Consider the following 21,540-nt stretch of genomic DNA (forward strand, 5'->3'; position numbering starts at 1 on the left):
ACTACACAGCGCTATTGGCTCTAACTGTAACATAATTAGAATCATCCCAGTCACCTCTAAGCAGTTCCAGTCCAAGTGCGTACTGTCACTAGCTGGACTGGGCGAGTGGAGATCTCTTGCCCGGCTGCTGCCACCCCTCCATGGCCACCCTCTGGAACACAGTATGTCACTTACACAACCGTCACCTTGCTATGGTGCCACTATATCCATTGGGTGTAACCGAGATAACATTTGCTGAAATTGAGATTTGCGCAATCTTTTTTTATTTTCTCAATATTGTCAACAAAATCTCCCCAAACATTCAAAGGAGTGGTCAGTAAAGGTAAAATTCACCTCATCACCATGATCCCAACTTTGCCCACACAGTCATCTCAACCAGAACCTCCTGGATAGACTTGCTGTGGTCCTTAGGGTTCACCAGCTCAGTGACTCCAAAATCCTTCACTACCTTAAACTTGTCTGGGTTGAGGTCGATCCCAATGGTCCTGGTCGCCCCTGTAGCTTTGCATCCAATGATGGCAGCCAGGCCCAACGCCCCAAGGCCAAACTGCACAGGTCGAGCCCACCTCCACCTGTAGGGACATAATTAGGCATGGAAATGAAACACCAAAGCCACTAGGTGAGAGTTGTGTCCTGCTATACTCAATCAGTTAAATCAGGTGTATTTTTATTTATTAACCCATATATTTTTTGTTTTTACAGCTTTGTTACATATACACTACCGGTCAAAAGTTTTAGAACACCTACTCATTCAAGGGTTTTTCTTTATTTTTACTATTTTCTACATTGTAGAATAATAGTGAAGACATCAAAACTATGAAATAACACATATGGAATCATGTAGTAACCAACAAAGTGTTAAACAAATCAAAATATAGTTGATCTTTGAGATTCTTCAAAGTAGCCACCCTTTGCCTTGATGACAGCTTTGCACACCCTTGGCATTCTCTCAACCAGCTTCACCTGGAATGCTTTTCCAACACTTGAAGGAGTTCCCACATATGCTGAGCACTTGTTGGCGGCTTTTCCTTCACTCCGCGGTCCGACTCATCCCAAACCATTTCAATTTGGTTGAGGTCGGGGGATTGTGGAGGCCAGGTCATCTGATGCAGCACTCCATCACTCTCCTTCTTGGTAAAATAGCCCTTACACAGCCTGGAGGTGTGTTGGGTCATTGTCCTGTTGAAAAACAAATGATAGTCCCACTAAGCCAAAACCAGATGGGATGGTGTATCGCTGCAGAATGCTGTGGGAGCCATGCTGGTTAAGTGTGCCTTGAATTCTAAATAAATCACAGACGGTGTCACCAGCAAAGCACCCCCACACCATAACACCACCTCCTCCATGCTTTACGGTGGGAACACATGCAGAGATCATCCGTTTACCCACACCGCGTCTCACAAAGACAAGGCGGTTGGAACCAAAAATCTCAAATTTGGACTCCAGACCAAAGGACAGATTTTCACCGGTCTAATGTCCATTGCTCGTGTTTCTTGGCCCAAGCAAGTCTCTTCTTATTGGTGTCCTTTAGTAGTGGTTTCTTTGCAGCAATTTGACCATCATGGCCTGATTCACACAGTCTCCTCTGAACAGTTGATGTTGAGATGTCTGTTACTTGAACTCTGTAAAGCATTTATTTGGGCTGCAATTTCTGAGGCTGGTAACTCTAATGAACTTATCCTCTGCAGCAGAGGTAACTCTGGGTCTTCCATTCCTGTGGCGGTCCTCATGAGAACCAGTTTCATCATACCGCTTGATGTTTTTTGTTCCGGATTGACTGACCATGTCTTAAGGTAATGATGGACTGTCGTTTCTCTTTGCTTATTTGAGCTGTTCTTGCCATAATATGGACTTGGTCTTTTACCAAATAGGGCTATCTTCTGTATACCAACCCTACCTTGTCACAACACAACTGATTGGCTCAAACGCATTAATTTGTTGAATTTCTTGCCTTCTTACATTTTTAAAAAGGCACACCTGCTAATTGAAATCCATTCCAGGTGACTACCTCATGAAGCTGGTTGAGAGAATGCCAAGAGTGTGCAAAGCTATCATCAAGGCAAAGGGTGGCTATTTGAAGAATCTCAAATATAAAATATATTTTGATTTGTTTTATACTTTTTTGGTTACTACATGATTCCATATGTGTTATTTCATAGTTTTGATGTCTTCACTATTATTCTACAATGTAGAAAATGGTAAAAAAAATTAAGAAAAACCCTTGACTGAGTAGGTGTTTGATATTACGTGTTTACACAGGATTTGTGGATGTGTTCAATACATTTATCATGTCACTCTGGGAGCCAGGAAGTCTGAAGGATCCACTGTTATTTATCTTAGAATGAGGTATAGAGGGACTGTCCTGTCTGGGGTGCCGGCTGGTACCATCTCGGTTGGGAGGGTCTTCCAGTGATGGTTGCCAGATGTTGGTTAAAACTTGTTTATCTTTGAGTATATAAACGGAGAGATTTCTTTTGTCTCTCATTCTGATAGCAAGAGGCAACTCACTTGCAGCTTGTTATATTGAATCCGGTGCCATATAATTAAATACATTGTATCAAATCTCCATCTAAGAGTTTATTTGTATTCTTGCATCCTGACTTCCTTAATACCAGAAAAGCTCATCATATCAAATTGGCGTCATGAACTGGATACAGTCTACGGCCAAACCAACAGGTAGGCAGACTTTCATGTTTTTCGGATTGTGTTAAAATCTGCTTATCTGTGGTAAACCTGAGCTGAAAATAACATTAAATCGCAATATTTTTAGGGGGGGGGGGGGGATTAGTGGTATTGAGTTATGTAAAGGGATGTAAGGAGAATATCAAATTAGAATAAATTAAATGGTGCTGTGATTCAAAATCGGGTGCGTTCAGATAAATGAGTGGAAAACAAAGGATAAAGATTGGGTTTGAGGCCCTTGATGTTTAAAAGCATTATAAAAGATTGGGTTTGAGGCCCTTGATGTTTAAAAGCATGATAAAATATTGGGTTTGAGGCCCTTGATGTTTAAAAGCATTATAAAAGATTGGGTTAAAGGCCATTGATGTGTAAAAGCATTATAAAATATTGGGTTTGAGGCCCTTGATGTTTACAAATTAAGGAGGTTCAGTCCTCGGAGAGTTAGAGTACCTTGGTGAAGAGAGAATTAGTCCTTTGTGAATTACTCAAAACGGTCTGTAGAGAGGGAAAACAATAACTCACACGGCATAAGACTCAAGCAGCTACAACAAAATATATTGAAACACAGCACCAATAAGTAAATAGACAAACTACATTTTAATAAAGATCAAGTTGGGGATTTGATTCAAATATTTAATTACTAACATTGAATGAACTAATATAAAAAAATGGGGAGCCAACTCAGAAGTGAATCTGGCAAGACAATCACAATTAAAAATAAATGAGAGCTTGATTTGCCTCGAAGAGAAAAAGGAAATTACGAGATTATTACAGACCAATCCGCATTTAAAACATGTCTCTACTAAAAGTATAAAATCAGACACCGCACGAATGGATATTAAGTAAATTAGGATTTTTCTATGTGGAACCATATCTCAGTGATTTATCAGCATGGACAGATAATGAGTATCCTCAACAAGGTAGTTTTAAAAGGGATAAATTACAGATAACTCGAAAATATATAATTGACAATACCGCCGTAAGCAACCCGAAATGGGATTTAGATTATATGAAAGAGGCATATAACGCATGGGATTTAATGAACGCGCAATGGCCTGGAAATATAATTAGGAAGGAGAAAAGGTCAACTAAGAAATTAAGTAATTTGGCAATGGAGCAAAATAGGCTACCTTATGAACAGAGTGAGCCCACATGTTCGATAAAGGGATCTGAAAATATGAAAGGAATTCATCCACAGTTAACGAACTCTATCCACCCTCCAGCTTATAGCACGGAGGACAACTTTGACGACGAAAGCGACATATATGATTGGTTATTTATAGAATCAGATGGAAGTCAGGCTAATAAAAAATGTAATCCTAAAATCAGTTCTACATACATGTTTCCTACGGTTAAAACAGATAACTTTGAGATCAAATGGTGGCGCGAGGAATGCAGGGCATTGTGGTTACGTTTTTAGTAGAGTTTTCGAAACGGAAGAAAGACGGTTTAGAGGTAATACAGGATTAATAGTCTTTAAAAAAAAATAGATATACTAGAGAAAGTATGGAAAGTGAATATAAAAAGATGATCGCAATAGTCAAACAAAACCAAAACGTGGATATAAACGATAGATTAGCAAATAAAATTATGGCATTTTTCATTGAAGCTGTCGAACGATACGAGAGGGAGAGAAAGATTAAAATGGATCCATCATCCGCAGTTCAGACAAAGGATATAAAAGGAGTTTTATCTTGTATTTTGGAAACTGAGGTGAATTACATTTCTGAGAGTTGATTTGATTGTGGATGATTTAGCGAGTAGGGAAAGAGACAAGATGAAGAGGATAATAAACGTGATATCACTACTTTTAGTCATGGATGACAGGGTTTTGGATAAGCCGCTTACCTTAGCCGAAATTTCTCAAATTACAAAAGATGCACCACCGCCATTAATCAACCTAAAAGGATTTATAAATTGGTGGCACACAGCTTTAATGCATGGGTCTATGAGTGATAAAGACGTGAGATACATTTTAAATACCCTAATGCATAATATTAACATGGAAACATTGATATTGGTGATTTGTGGATAGACTTTACTAATGTTTTACTCTGCGGGTGAAAGAGTTGTGCTCGCTGGGTTATATAGAGATGTAAGGGACGCGGTGGGACATTTGAAGCAGAGGTCTGAATAGTTGAATCAGAAACGTGCTTTGACAATTTCTAATTATTATTACTCAATTCTATAGTTTGCGTAACACCAGTGATTTATGCAAACAGTTAATGAATTCTAAAACGATAATCTGTTTCCATTACGTGGAACAGTGGATTGCAGGTAGTTTTGACTATTACGCTGATGGGACAGCACTAACTTTTTGTAGGTTCTAGATTTGTTAAACAACACATTTTATATTTTGACTAAATTTAATGCAATAGGTTACAATGATAACATTACCGGAAAGGGGCACAATCTAAAGCGAAACAGCTATTACCTATGTCGTTGATCCAGTAACGATACCACGATAGTTTGACATGGGAAGAAATGGAGCCGATTTTGGCGTTGGATAATCCTTGCGAGAATTACAGACAATGAAGTCTAAAGGGTAATCAATTAAAAATACTCCTTGCAAACTCAGAGAACCTTGGGTGGTTTTCATCTTGTGAGAGATTTTTTGTCATCTTATTCTGGAGTAGTCACAAGGAATTAGATTGAAACAAACAATTAATGATTTGAGGGAGTACAGTAGAATTATCTTCATGTTTTGTTTGTAATTACAATTTTTGGGTTGCTGATTAAGAGTGAATGTTAACACATGTACACTTTTTCTTCCAGGAGAATGGGGGTTTCATTATCTCTCTTTGAAATGTTCCAGTGTCTGTGGTCTTGGGGAGAGCTGTTAGTTAAATTTGGCAGTTTTATAAGTATAAAGGTATCCGGATTAGGCCATAAAATGGAGCTACCAAATTAAATAAGGCCTGGCCATTGTTGTTTGTTTTACCATAGGGTTTGCAAATAACCACACACAACACACTTGTTATGAATATTTGGTAGTGGACTATTTCATTTGGTTTAGTGAGTTTTCACAGGTTAGTGCTGAGGTATCTTAAAGGGGCACACACATGGAATTTTCAGAGGTTTTTATTTTCTGAGTGAGTTTTAATTAAACACGTGATTTCTTTTGATAAGAACTGTGCTGAAGACTTGCTGTACACCTGGGATACGAAATGTTTGACTGTTTTTGGTGATTAGTCTACTATGGAATGGAACACTTCTTTGAAGGGTTTGCATGACCTCTGACCTGACTTTCTAGTGTGGTTTGATCACCCTCACTGGAAAGCCGAGAGACATTGGCTGATGAATTTAAGGTCATTTGTAAAACTGTTAATTATGAAGAAGTTTATAGTTCATAGACGTATTTGTGATTCGGACCACAGGAAGAAGGAGAGGGTGAAGCCTTTCATTATGGGTAGGCTGTCTTAGTATATTTTGTTATGACTGTATGGGTACAAGTTTTTTAATTATGGAGTTATTAAGGGTAGTGATTCTTATTCGATTTGTTGTTTTTTAAACCAGTAGTAGTGTTGTTTTTTTACATTACTCACATTGAGTCGTGTCAAAATGGGAATTACCAGTCCTCTGAGGTTTTTGGATTAAGGTTTACACACCTTGAGTGATATGTAAGAGTGTATCGAGGGATATATGAAGGAGTGTATTGTTGTGTTTGTTCTGTTGTGTTTCGATGCAAATCTCACCAGATTGGGTCTGCTGAATTGTTGGGATTTCTCCCAATGGGTTAGAGGTCTAACTTCCTGATCCTGTGACTCTGCGGTGAAGTCGACAGTGTGATAAGGGGAGTACATTAGAAATGGGTATTAAGAATAATTGTTAAAAGTAATAATTTGTCATGTAGTCTACGCTTGTCTGGATTTCTTGAATCAGAAATGAACTCAACTAAACTGTTGTTCTGATCTGTCCTTTCTCAAGGTTACTACAGATGGTGTCTTGATGCATAGCAGGGATAATTAGGCCGAGAACGGTGTGAACCTCAAAACCCCCTCTAACCGGCTGAAGAGGAGCGACAAAGGCGTTCAATACGGTCCTGTCCAGCACCACTGCTACCGAGAGACCTGAGTCAGAGCCAGCAACCGGTGTAGAGCAGCCAATCGAAACGATCAACTGTCTTTGCTCATGCCTTTTCTCACAGGAGTGTGACAGGAGTCCATGTGGAGTGAGCATGGAGAGAGATCCGTTCCAAAACATCTCTCATGTTGCTGGTATACTGGTTGGCAAATGGATGCGACATAAGGGGGGGTAGAGGTTGTGGAGGCTCAGGTGAGACATTGAAATTGTGACATTATCATGGGCCATCCACTTTGAAATATGAATCTAATCTGAAGAACATAATGAAGAGATGCCAGAAGATTGAGTGCCGGGGATAGAAGGGGTTGGTCAACTGTGCCTGTAATTGATTTGGACTTACAGTGAGGGAAAAAAGTATTTGATCCCCTGCTGATTTTGTACATTTGCCCACTGACAAAGACATGATCAGTCTATAATTTTAATGGTAGGTTTATTTGAACAGTGAGAAACAGAATAACAACAAAGAAATCCAGAAAAACGCATGTCAAAAATGTTATAAAATGATTTGCATTTTAATGAGGGAAATAAGTATTTGACCCCTCTGCAAAACATGACTTAGTACTTGGTGGCAAAACCCTTGTTGGCAATCACAGAGGTCAGACGTTTCTTGTAATTGGCCACCAGGTTTACACGCATCTCAGGAGGGATTTTGTCCCACTCCTCTTTGCAGATCTTCTCCAAGTCATTAAGGTTTCAAGGCTGACGTTTGGCAACTCAAACCTTCAGCTCCCTCCACAGGTTTTCTATGGGATTAAGGTCTGGAGACTGGCTAGGCCACTCCAGGACCTTAATGTGCTTCTTCTTGAGCCACTCCTTTGTTGCCTTGGCCGTGTGTTTTGGGTCATTGTCATGCTGGAATACCCATCCACGACTCATTTTCAATGCCCTGGCTGAGGGAAGGAGGTTCTCACCCAAGATTTGACGGTACATGGCCCTGTCCATCGTCCCTTTGATGCGGTGAAGTTGTCCTGTCCTCTTAGCAGAAAAACACCCCCAAAGCATAATGTTTCCACCTCCATGTTTGACGGTGGGGATGGTGTTCTTGGAGTCATAGGCAGCATTCCTCCTCCTTCAAACACGGCGAGTTGAGTTGATGCCAAAGAGCTCGATTTTGGTCTCATCTGACCACAACACCCAGTTCTCCTCTGAATCATTCAGATGTTCATTGGCAAACTTCAGACGGGCCTGTATATGTGCTTTCTTGAGCAGGGGGACCTTGCGGGCGCTGCAGGATTTCAGTCCTTCACGGCGTAGTGTGTTACCAATTGTTTTCTTGGTGACTATGGTCCCAGCTGCCTTGAGATCATAGACAAGATCCTCCCGTGTACTCCACGAGGTGAGATCTTGCATGGAGCCCCAGGCCGAGGGAGATTGACAGTTATTTTGTGTTTCTTCCATTTGCGAATAATCGCACCAACTGTTGTCACCTTCTCACCAAGCTGCTTGGCGATGGTCTTGTAGCCCATTCCAGCCTTGTATAGGTCTACAATCTTGTCCCTGACGTCGTTGGAGAGCTCTTTGGTCTTGGCCATGGTGGAGAGTTTGGAATCTGATTGATTGCTTCTGTGGACAGGTGTCTTTTATACAGGTAACAAGCTGAGATTAGGAGCACTCCCTTTAAGAGTGTGCTCCTAATCTCAGCTCGTTACCTGTATAAAAGACACCTGGGAGCCAGAAATCTTTCTGATTGAGAGGGGGTCAAATACTTATTTCCCTCATTAAAATGCAAATCAATTTATAAAAATTTTGACATGTGTTTTTCTGGATTTTTTTGTTGTTATTCTGTCTCTCACTGTTCAAATAAACCTACCATTAAAATTATAGACTGATCATTTCTTTGTCAGTGGGCAAACATACAAAATCAGCAGGGGATCAAATACTTTTTTCCCCCCTCACTGTATCTAAAATTGTTATTTGGGGTATCAGGTTGATGGAGGAGGTCTACACACTGCTAAATTTAAGAATGCATTGAGATACTGATTTGCAATTATAATCCTGATGAGAAAGTTAATACTAGAATGATGGATAAGGATACTGTATGTTAATAGAAATTTACATTCTGCCAGTGTCGATGTGTGCTAAGTTGAGGGTTTTAACTTTGAGTGATGGGGCCAATGTGAATCACTAACAATTGTCATATACTCGCAAGATAACTGCCTTAAATAGATATTTAGAGTGAATATATATTAGTAATGTATCGATATTTTACTGAGACCGAGTCAATATAGGTTTGAGATGTCTGATCGTGCATGATCCAGATGACTGAGAACGGATACCTTTTTTGATTAAATATATTGAGAATCCGGTTGGATTCAAGTATAGAAAGTGTAGAGGGGGATGAATTCTCAGTTATATAGCATAGTTTAGACTCCAATCATAGGTATACCACTATTGGAGAATATTTATTTTTGGAAATCAAGTTTTATGTGAAATTGTTTAGTTAAAGTAATGTTATATCTGGGGAATTTTACTTACAAAATATAAAAGTAGAATGGTCCTCTGTAGCTCATCTGGTAGAGCACGGCGCTTGTAACGCCAAGGTAGTGGGTTCGATCCCCAGGACCATCCATATACTAAAAAAGTTTATGCACGCATGACTGTAAGTCGCTTTGGATAAAAGCGTCTGCTAAATGGCATATTATTATTATAGAATGGGGGAACTAATATTACGTGTTTACACAGGATTTGGGAATGTGTTCAATACATTTATCATGTCACTCTGGGAGCCAGGAAGTCTGAAGGAACCACTGTTATTTATCTTAGAATGAGTTATAGAGGGACTGTCCTGTCTGGGGTGCCGGCTGGTACCATCTCGGTTGGGAGGGTCTTCCAGTGATGGTTGCCAGATGTTGGTTAAAACTTGTTTATCTTGGAGTATATAAACTGAGAGATTTCTTTGTCTCTCATTCTGATAGCAAGAGGCAACTCACTTGCAGCTTGTTATGTTGAATCTGGTGCCGTATATTTAAATACATTGTATCAAATCTCCATCTAAGAGTTTATTTGTATTCTTGCATCCTGACTTCCTTAATACCAGAGAAACTCATCATATCAGTGTTCTAAAACATTTGACCGGTAGTGTAGATACATTTTACAAACATGGTACTTTTATATACAGCATTCCCTTCACAAACATTACCGATCATGAGCTCCCCCAGCCCATCCCACCTACCACTTTAGACCACCCTCGTTTGGTGTCCATGTGCCATATATTTGCCAACTGTGCTGTGATGTTTTACATGCATTTTGAACCTTTCTAATCGCATAGTATCCACAGATTGTGAGCTAATGATGAAAACCTTGCTACGAGTATTGTATTGTTGATTGATTGACTATGGCTTTCCAAATCGCCCAAAACTGCTATTTGTATGGTTAATTTTAAATTAATGTTTTGCTTTTTTAGCCATTCCTGAACCTGTGACCAGAAACAAACTACATACCAGAATAAAACAAGGGCAATACCAGAATAAATGATCTAGTGATTGTCTCTTCGGGGCAAAATCTGCAGAGCTGAGATTTTGTGTATATATATATATATATATATATATATATATATATATATATATATATATATATATATATATATATATATATATATATATATATATATATATATATATATATATACATACAGTTGAAGTCGGAAGTTTACATACACCTTAGCCAAATACATTTATACTCAGTTTTTCACAATTCCTGACATTTAATCCTAGTAAAAGTTCCCTGTTTCAGGTCAGTTAGATCACCACTGTATTTTAAGAATGTGAAATGTCAGAATAATAGTAGAGAGTGATTTATTTCAGCTTGTATTTCTTTCATCACATTCCTAGTGGGTCAGAAGTTTACATACACTCAATTAGTATTTGGTAGCATTGCCTTTAAATTGTTTAACTTGGGTCAAACGTTTCGGGTAGCATTCCACAAGCTTCCCACAATAAGTTGGGTGAATTTTGGCCCATTGCTCCTGACAAAGCTGGTGTAACTGAGTCAGGTTTGTAGGCCTCCTTGCTCGCACACGCTTTTTCAGTTGTGCCGACAAATTTTCTATAGGATTGAGGTAAGGGCTTTGTGATGGCCACTCCAATACCTTGGCTTTGTTGTCCTTAAGCCATTTTGCCACAACTTTGGAAGTATGCTTGAGGTCATTGTCCATTTGGAAGACCCATTTGCAACCAAGCTTTAATTTCCTGACTGATGTCTTGAGATGTTGCTTCAATATATCCACATAATTTTCCTTCCTCATGATGCCATCTATTTTGTGAAGTGCACCAGTCCCTCTTGCAGCAAAGCACCCCCACAGCATGATGCTGCCACCCCCGTGCTTCACGGTTGGGATGGTGTTCCTCGGCTTGCAAGCATCCCCCTTTTTCCTCCAAACATTATGGCCAAACAGTCCTATTTTCTTTTCATCAGACCAGAGGACATTTCTCCAAAAAGTAAGATCTTTGTCCCCATGTGCAGTTGCAATCCATAGTCTGGCTTTTTTATGGCGGTTTTGGAGCATTGGCTTCTTCCTTGCTGAGCGGCCTTTCAGGTTATGTCGGTATAGGACTCGTTTTACTGTGGATATAGATAGTTTTGTACCTGTTTCCTCCAGCATCTTCACAAGGTCCTTTGCTGTTGTTCTGGGATTGATTTGCACTTTTCGCACCAAAGTATGTTAATCTCTAGGAGACATAACGCGTCTCCTTCCTGAGCGGTATGAGAGCTGCGTGGTCCCATGGTGTTTATACCTGCGTACTATTGTTTGTACAGATGAACGTGGTACCTTCAGGCGTTTGGAAATTGTACCCAAGGATGAACCAGACTTGTGGAGGTCTACAATTTGTTTCTGAGGTCTTGGCTGATTTCTTTTGATTTTCCCATGATGTCAAGCAAAGAGGCACTGAGTTTGAAGGTAGGCCTTGAAATACATACACAGGTACACCTTCAATTGACTCAAATGATGTCAATTAGCCTATCAGAAGCTTCTAAAGCCATGACATCACTTTCTGGAATTTTCAAAGCTGTTTAAAGGCACAGTCAACTTAGTGCACAAAGTAGATGTCCTAACCGACTTGCCAAAACCATAGTTTGTTACCAAGAAATGTGTGGAGTGGTTGAAAAACAAGTTTTAATGACTCCAACCTAAGTGTATGTAAACTTCCGACTTCAACTGTGTATATATATATATATATATATATATATATACACAGTGGGGAGAACAAGTTTTTGATACACTGCCAATTTTGCAGGTTGTCCTACTTACAAAGCATGTAGAGGTCTGTAATTTTTATCATAGGTACACTTCAACTGTGAGAGACGGAATCTAAAACAAAAATCCAGAAAATCACATTGTATGGTTTTTAAGTAATTAATTTGCATTTTATTGCATTACATAAGTATTTGATACATCAGAAAAGCAGAACTTAATATTTGGTACAGAAACCTTTGTTTGCAATTACAGAGAGCATACGTTTCCTGTAGGTCTTGACCAGGTTTGCACACACTGCAGCAGGGATTTTGGCCCACTCCTCCATACAGACCTTCTCCAGATCCTTCAGGTTTAGGGGCTGTCACTGGGCAATACGGACTTTCAGCTCCCTCCAAAGATATTCTATTGGGTTCAGGTCTGGAGACTGGCTAGGCCACTCCAGGACCTTGAGATGCTTCTTACGGAGCCACTCCTTAGTTGCCCTGGCTGTGTGTTTCGGGTCGTTGTCATGCTGGAAGACCCAGCCACGACCCATCTTCAATGCTCTTACTGAGGGAAGGAGGTTGTTGGCCAAGATCTCACGATACATGGCCCCATCTATCCTCCCCTCAATATGGTGCAGTCGTCCTGTTCCCTTTGCAGAAAAGCATCCCCCAAGAATGATGTTTCCACCTCCATGCTTCACGGTTGGGATGCTGTTCTTGGGGTTGTACTCATCCTTCTTCTTCCTCCAAACACGGCGAGTGGAGTTTAGACCAAAAAGCTCTATTTTTGTCTCATCAGACCACATGACCTTCTCCCATTCCTCCTCTGGATCATCCAGATGGTCATTGGCAAACTTCAGACGGGCCTGGACATGCGCTGGCTTGAGCAGGGGGACCTTGCGTGCGCTGCAGGATTTTAATCCATGACGGCTTAGTGTGTTACTAATGGTTTTCTTTGAGACTGTGGTCCCAGCTCTCTTCAGGTCATTGACCAGGTCCTGCCGTGTAGTTCTGGGCTGATCCCTCACCTTCCTCATGATCATTGATGCCCCACGAGGTGAGATCTTGCATGGAGCCTCAGACCGAGGGTGATTGACCGTCATCTTGAACTTCTTCAATTTTCTAATAATTGCGCCAACAGTTGTTGCCTTCTCACCAAGCTGCTTGCCTATTGTCCTGTAGCCCATCCCAGCCTTGTGCAGGTCTACAATTTTATCCCTGATGTCCTTACACAGCTCTCTGGTCTTGGCCATTGTGGAGAGGTTGGAGTCTGTTTGATTGAGTGTGTGGACAGGTGTCTTTTATACAGGTAACGAGTTCAAACAGGTGCAGTTAATACAGGTAATGAGTGGAGAACAGGAGGGCTTCTTAAAGAAAAACTAACAGGTCTGTGAGAGCCGGAATTCTTACTGGTTGGTAGGTGATCAAATACTTATGTCATGCAATAAAATGCAAATTAATTACTTAAAAGTCATACAATGTGATTTTCTGGATTTTTGTTTTAGATTCCGTCTCTCACAGTTGAAGTGTACCTATGATAAAAATTACAGACCTCTACATGCTTTGTAAGTAGGAAAACCTGCAAAATCGGCAGTGTATCAAATACTTGTTCTCCACACTGTGTGTGTGTGTGTGTGTGTATGTAGATAGATAGATAGATAGATAGATAGATAGATAGATAGATAGATAGATAGATATAGAGAGAGAGATCATTCTATTGGTGGCAAGAATGTTGTATAATTTAAATTGTGTTGAATCAAGTGTTGCTTGTATCAGTTCATATACCATGTGCCATGGAAACGGTACTTCAGAAATATCTTCCCAGCTATTTTGCAACCTGTATGGCATACCTGTTAACATTTTTGTCCTCAAATGAAACTGGTATATTTGTCTATTTATGCAAATCCTTTTCAGCCTATTTTTATTTTTAATATATGGCAGACAAACAAGTTCCCTACCTCTTCCACTTGCCTCCTCCATTTTTGCGGTAATACTGCAATCAATTCATTGTAACTTGGAATCAGGTGTGTTAGTGAGGAAATATTCTTATTTTACAAAATGTCATGCTGTTTTCCATGTTCTTGTTAAAGCTTTTAGAAATTGTGTTTTTTTGTCCCCCAGGACAGAGACAATACCATCAGGAAATCCAGTGACTGACCTTAGCTGTGTTAATTGCTGCCCCGTAGTTTGTGGAAATCCCACAGCCCAGCAGGCAGACCCTGTCCAGAGGTGCCTTCTCGTCCACCTTGTGAACTCAGAGAAAGTGCTCCAGCCCATGACGTGGGGCCAGAGTCTTACCCTTACAGGATAATTGGGAGGTTCCATCTGGCATCTGCCCCCTGCTCTGTCACCCTAGGTTAAGGAGAAACATGGCTTTGGAAGATTCCCAATTGCGCAAGTGTGAAGGATGTCTGGGCTAGGGGTTGTTTCTGATAGTGTTGACTGTGCCCAGAACAGTCACCTGACCTTTTGATACAGGTTGGTTTTGGGAATTTTACAGAACTTGCACTCTCCACATAGAGGAATGTACAGGGGGATCATAGTATCCCTTAAACAAACACACAATAAATAACTTGATATGAAGAGCCTGTACGATATCAAGATATTGCAATAAAATGATTGAAAACTCTTTGAACACGAGCGATAGGAGGTAATGTCACAGGTGTGACTTATTGCCCTTGTTGTTAACCAAGAGCTCCCATTGGCTAATTGATGATCATGTGATTTAAGTGTTACTTATTTAAAACCCTTTCTTTTTGTGTTCTAGGCGGCCGTCCGGAGGCATGGTGGGTCCCTGATGGAAGAGAGCAAGTAGCCAGAGAGGAAGAGCTGAAACGAGAGGTTTTACTCTGCCCAAAATCTTTCCATGAAAATAAGCTCATGAAGTGAGGAATTTTGGGATGGAGGTCAATGAGTATCGAATGTGGTCAATAAAAAATGTAATTGCTAATTTGCTACGTGAGGCTTATTTGATCTAATAGAAGTTTTGTAATGGTTAGGTTGTTACGAATGCACTGATGCAAGTCGACGCACGTGGCATTTCGGCAATTTACCCCAAAACAACTTTTTATCGGAGTTGTGCCTGTTGTCATAGAGATACAGTAGATAGAGGACTCATCATGGATATAACCCGTTTTAGCATGGACAACTGGGTGGGGATTCCTATGAGTTGGGAGCAATCAGCCAATAGAAATTTACTTCTTTAAAGATGCACTATGCAGAAATCGCTCCGGCATTTCCTGGTTGCTAAAATTCTAGTAATTAGCCTAATTTCCGTTTATGTGACAAAATAAGCAAGTAAAGTGTAGAGAATCATTGTACCATCTAAACTGCTGTGAAATATATTTTCCATAACCAAAAATATTGTATTTTCAGCTGGTGTACAAAACCGAAAGTGAAAGCATAAAAATAGCGCACATAGAACTGATCTACCGCTTCTTAGGCTTGCGTTCAATGACATAGACAGATCTAGAACTCATATTTCTTTGAGAATTTGGTTGGGTCGCCCAAAAAGTTACATATTGCAGCTTTAAAATGGAGATAACCTCAATGGCACTGTCCATGCAGTCACATACGCTATAATGGCACAGATACAAAGATGAGTCCTCTATCTATGTCTATGGCCTGTTGTTCACATACGTATCTGCCCTATCATTGGCTATAATGGTCCCATCTGATCTCGCCTCCACCCACCTGCCTTCCATTTTTGAGGACATGTATTTCCATTGTTAGAGCGGTCACTCGAATACCTTTTCGATATAATAGACCATCTTTGATGTAGCAAACATTTGATGAGAGCGCATGGCTACTACTGAAGGTTGTGAAATGGATGGTTATAGAAAATGGACGCCTACCTCCAGTGTTGCACCACTTCCTGTGCTTTTTGTTTATTTTCTTCATTATGGTATGTTTTTGTGTGTTGTAATCTTTTCATAATTTATTGATATAATGTAAGAGCTAAATCAAACATAATATGTAAATATATTTTGTTGAGACTTGATTGCAAAGTTATGGACAGAACCATGCCTTAAAATAAATGTTTGAAACTGCCCCTTTGTGTTTGGTCTCTACTTCACTCTGCCTTCTGCCTGGTCAACCCAGAGCACCTGGCACTTTTCCACCTTGTGACAGTAACAATGCCTTGAATGTTGTTGTTTTTCTCTGCGTCATTCAGTATGACTACCGGGTTTGAATTTGCTGACGCCCTCTCCAACTGTCTCACCGTCCCAGCACCTTCATGGTCCAACCCGACAGGGAAACCCCCTCTGGGTCCGAGCCACTCAGGGTGTAGGAATCTCTGGCAGATCCCAGTGGCTAGTATGTTAATAATTGAAGGGTAACTGGACTCTTGCCCTATGATTCTTGGTCGCCCACTCACTCTCCCCCTTCCCAGCACCCATCTTTACATTGAGATCTCATTACAATATAAGGTGCTAAATCAAGCTAAATCAATCTAATCTAAAGTAATCAAAATAAAGTGGTTACTAATATTACGTGCTATTGTAATATTTAATGCTATAGTACATGACCTTATGACCATTACCTTGATGTGCACTTCCCCTGCCTTTGGGGGCACCACATCAACTTCTTCCATAGAGAGGGGCTTCCCAGCCTCCCAATGCGTCTGCGACCCGGCATCGGATTACTTGGAACACATCAGTTCAGTCACAGTGTCATATGGCCAGACAAAAAATATAAAGGCAACATGTAATAATTTCAAAGATTTTACTGAGTTACAGTTCATATAAGGAAATCAGTCAATTGACATGAATTCATTAGGCCCTAATCTATGGATTTCACATGACTGGGAATACAGATATGCAAAAAGTAGGGGCATGGATTAGAAAACCAGTCAGTATCTGGTGTGATCACCATTTGCCTTATGCAGCACGACACAGCTCCTTTGCATAGAGTTGATCAGGCTGTTGATTGTGGCCTGTGGAATGTTATCCCACTCCTATTCAATGGCTGTGCGAAGTTGCTGGATATTGGCGTGAACTGGAACATGCTGTCGTACACGTCGATCCAGAGCATCCCAAACGTGCTCAATGTGTGACATGTCTGGTGAGTATGCAGGCCATGGAGAAACTGGGACATTTTCAGCTTCCAGGAATTGTGTACAGATCCTTGCGACATGGGTCTGTGCATTATCATGCTGAAACATGAGGTAATGGCATCAGATGATTGGCACGACAATGGACCTCAGGATCTCGACACGGTATCTCTGTGCATTCAAATTGCCATCGATAAAATGCAATTGGGTTCATTGTCCGTAGATTATGCCTGCCCATACCATAACCCCACCGCCACCATGGGGCACTCTGTTCATAACGTTGACATCAGCAAACCGCTTGTCCACACGACGCCATATACGCTGTCTGCCATCTGCCCGGTACAGTTGAAACCGGGAATCATTTGTGAAGAGCACACTTGTCCAACGTAACAGTGGCCATCGAAGGTGAGCATTTGCTCACTGAAGTCAGTTATGACGCTGAACTGCAGTCAGGTCAAGACCCTCGTAAGGACGACGAGCACGCAGATGAGCTTCCCTGAGACGGTTTCTGACAGTTTGTGCAGAAATTCTTCGGTTGTGCACCCACAGTTTCATCAGCTGTCCTGGTGGCTGGGCTCGATCCCACAGGTGAAGAAGCCGGATGTGGAGGTCCTGGGCTGGCGTGGTTACACCTGGTCTGTGGTTGAGAGGCCGGTTGGACGTAATTCTCTAAAACGATGTTGGAGGCAGCTTATGGTAGAGCATTAAATTGTCTTGCAACAGCTCTGGTGGACATTCCTGCAGTCAGCATGCCAATTGCACGCTCCCTCAAAACTTGAGACATATGTGACATTGTGTTGTGTGACAAAACTGCACATTTTAGAGTGGCCTTTTATTGTCCCCAGCACAAGGTGCACCTGTGTAATGATCATGCTGTTTAATCAGCTTCTTGATATGCCACACCTGTCAGGTGGATGGATTATATTGGCAAAGAAGAAATGCTCACTAACAGGGATGTAAACAAATTTGTGCACAACATTTGAGAGAAACAACTTTGTTTGAACTTGACCATGCCAAGGAATCATGTTTGGCTTAGCACTCAAAAGATTTTTCCCCAGACACATACAGTACATCCAGTATATAAACAGCAGTTTTTCCTTTGCCATGGTTTGTGTGGAAATAATTGCATCAGTGGACTATCTCCTCTCCAAAAACGACAAATTGCACAAAACGACAGATTGCTCAAGCCCTGAATTTATGGCTATCTTTCCAATTAAAATACAATAATCATACTCTGTATAGTTGAGCAATATTCTACATGACCTTTGATACATTGGGATATCACAAATGGCTTGATATTACAGTTCTTTTCAGAAGACGCATGGCTGCTGAGCGAGAATACAGCACACATAATGGCACATCCTCTTATAAACGATGGCTACGCTGGAGAGCCTAAAGATCTCTCTTCCTGCTTGTGTCTGACTACACAGATAGTTTTGTTGAAATATCACATTTAGAAAAATATCTAACAATTAAAATACATATGCATGAGAGGACAGTGAGGGAAAAAAGTATTTGATCCCCTGCTGATTTTGTACGTTTGGCAACTGACAAAGACATGATCAGTCTATAATTTTAATGGTAGGTTTATTTGAACAGTGAGAGACAGAATAACAACAAAATGTTTAGTATACGCTCTTATCCAGAGCGACTTACAGTTAGTGAGTGCATACATTATTTTATTTTCATACTGGCCCCCCGTGGGAATCGAACCCACAACCCTGACATTGCAAACGCCATGCTCTACCAACTGAGCTTCATCCCTGCCGGCCATTCCCTCCCCTACCCTGGACAACGCTGGGCCAATTGTGCGCCGCCCCATGGGTGTCCCGTTATAAATTGATTTGCATTTTAATGAGGGAAATAAGTATTTGACCCCTCTACAAAACATTACTTAGTACTTGGTGGCAAAACCCTTGTTGGCAATCACAGAGGTCAGACGTTTCTTGTAGTTGGCCACCAGGTTTGCACACATCTCAGGAGGGATTTTGTCCAACTCCTCTTTGCAGATCTTTTAATGACTGCTTTTCTCAAATTCACCAACAGATGGCGATGCAACTGCAAACAAGTATGTATACAGTGAAGGGAAAACAATACAAGGAGGTACGTACCTGAAGTTTAAAACAATACGTTGAATAATTTATTAACAAATTTGAGTATTGACGCAAAATGCGCTTGACGTGAGTTTGCACTTGAGTGCAGGAAATGTTGTTTGATGACTACTATGTTCTTGAATTGTAGATACATGTATACTGAACGAAAATATAAATGCAACATGCAAAGTGTTGGTCCCATGTTTCATGAGCTGAAATAAAAAATCCCAGAAATGTTCCATATGCACAACATTTTTATTTATTTTCAATTTTGCACACAAATATGTTTACATCTCTGTCAGTGAGCATTTCTCCTTTGCCAAGATAATCCACCCACCTGATAAGAAGCTGATTAAACAGCATGATCATTACACAGGTGCACCTTGTGCTGGGGACAATAAAAGGACACTCTAAAATATGCAGTTTTGTCACACAATGCCACAGTTGTCTCAAGTTTTTAGGGAGCATGCAAGCGTGGGGGAGCTTGTTCCACCATTGGGGTGCCAGAGCAGCGAATAGCTTTGACTGGGCTGAGCGGGAACTGTAGAGGTAGGGGAGCTAGCAGGCCAGAGGTGGATGAACGTAGTGCCCTCGTTTGGGTGTAGGGTCTGATCAGAGCCTGAAGGTAAGGAGGTGCCGTTCCCCTCACAGCTCCGTAGGCAAGCACCATGGTCTTGTAGTAGATGCGAGCCTCAACTGGAAGCCAGTGGAGTGTGCAGAGGAGCAGGGTGACATGAGAGAACTTAGGAAGGTTGAACACCAGATGGGCTGCAGCGTTCTGGATAAGTTGTAGGGGTTTAATGGCACAGGCAGGGAGCCCAGCCAACAGCGAGTTGCAGTAATCCAGACGGGAGATGACAAGTGCCTGGATTAGGACCTGTGCCGCTTTCTGTGTAAGGTAGGGTCGTACTCTGCGAATGTTGTAGAGCATGAACCTGCAGGATCAGGTCACCGCTTTGATGTTAGCGGAGAACGACAGGGTGTTGTCCAGGGTCACGCCAAGGTTCTTTGCACTCTGGGAGGAGGACACAATGGAGTTGTCAACCGTGATGGCAGGATCATGGAGTGGGCAGTCCTTCCCCGGGAGGAAGAGCAGCTCCGTCTTGCCGAGGTTCAGCTTGAGGTGGTGATCCGACATCCACACTGATATGTCTGCCAGACATGCAGAGATGCGATTCGCCACCTGGTTATCAGAAGGGGGAAAGGAGAAAATTAATTGTGTGTCGACTGCGTAGCAATGATAGGAGAGACCATGTGAGGATATGACAGAGCCAAGTGACTTGGTGTATAGAGAGGATAGAAGAGGGCCTAGAACTGAGCCCTGGGGGACACCAGTGGTGAGAGCACGTGGTGCGGAGACAGATTCTCGCCACGCCACCTGGTAGGAGCGACCTGTCAGGTAGAGTGAGCAGCGCCGGAGATGCCCAACTCGGAGAGGGTGGAGAGGAGGATCTGATGGTTCACAGTATCAAAGGCAGCGGATAGGTCTAGAAGGATAAGAGCAGAGGAGAGAGAGTTAGCTTTAGCAGTGCGGAGAGCCTCCGTGACACAGAGAAGAGCAGTCTCAGTTGAATGACCAGTCTTGAAACCTGACCGGTTTGGATCAAGAAGGTCATTCTGAGAGAGATAGCAGGAGAGTTGGCTAGAGACGGCACGCTCAAGAGTTTTGGAGAGAAAAGAAAGAAGGGATACTGGTCTGTAGTTGTTGACATCAGAGGGATTGAGTGTAGGTTTTTTGAGGAGGGGTGCAACTCTCGCTCTCTTGAAGACGGAAGGGACATGGCCAGCGGTCAAGGATGAGTTGATGAGCGAGGTGAGGTAAGGGAGAAGGTCTCCGGAAATGGTCTGGAGAAGAGAGGAGGGGATAGGGTCAAGCGGGCAGGTTGTTGGGCGGTCGGCCGTCACAAGTCGCAATATTTCATCTGGAGAGAGAGGGGAGAAAGAAGTCAAAGCATAGGGTAGGGCAGTGTGAGCAGGACCAGCGGTGTCATTTGACTTAATAAATGAGGATCGGATGTCGTCAACCTTCTTTTCAAAATGGTTGACGAAGTCATCCACAGAGAGGGAAGTGGGAGGGGGAGGAGGAGGAGGATTCAGCAGGGAGGAGAAGGTCTAGTAAGAACAGCATCTAGTAAAGATGAGGTCAAGCGTATTGCCTGCCTTGTGAGTAGGGGGGGACGGTGAGAGGGTGAGGTCAAAAGAGGAAAGGAGTGGAAAGAAGGAGGCAGAGAGAAATGAGTCAAAGGCAGACGTAGGGAGGTTAAAGTCACCCAGAACTGTGAGGGGTGAGCCATCCTCAGGAAAGGAACTTATCAAGGCGTCAAGCTCATTGATGAACTCTCCAAGGGAACCTGGAGGGCGATAAATGACAAGGATGTTAAGCTGGAATGGGCTAGTGACTGTGACAGCATGGAATTCAAACGAGGAGATAGACAGATGGGTCAGGGGAAA

The 21,540-nt window shown here is 41.8% G+C and overlaps 1 pseudogene across 1 annotated transcript; it reads right to left on the reverse strand.

The window, feature by feature from the left end:
* Nucleotides 1–246: 246 nt before the first annotated feature.
* On the reverse strand, nucleotides 247–16,343 carry LOC311145616 (alcohol dehydrogenase class-3-like; annotated as a pseudogene). The gene is made up of 5 exons: nucleotides 16,322–16,343; nucleotides 16,127–16,257; nucleotides 14,405–14,492; nucleotides 14,102–14,295; nucleotides 247–572 (listed from the first exon to the last, which is right to left on the reverse strand). The product of its transcript is annotated as an alcohol dehydrogenase class-3-like (transcript).
* Between the last annotated feature and the right edge of the window lie 5,197 nt (nucleotides 16,344–21,540).

The sequence above is a fragment of the Coregonus lavaretus genome (assembly GCF_964263955.1).
Source record: "Coregonus lavaretus genome assembly, chromosome: 18".
Taxonomy (NCBI): domain Eukaryota; kingdom Metazoa; phylum Chordata; class Actinopteri; order Salmoniformes; family Salmonidae; genus Coregonus; species Coregonus lavaretus.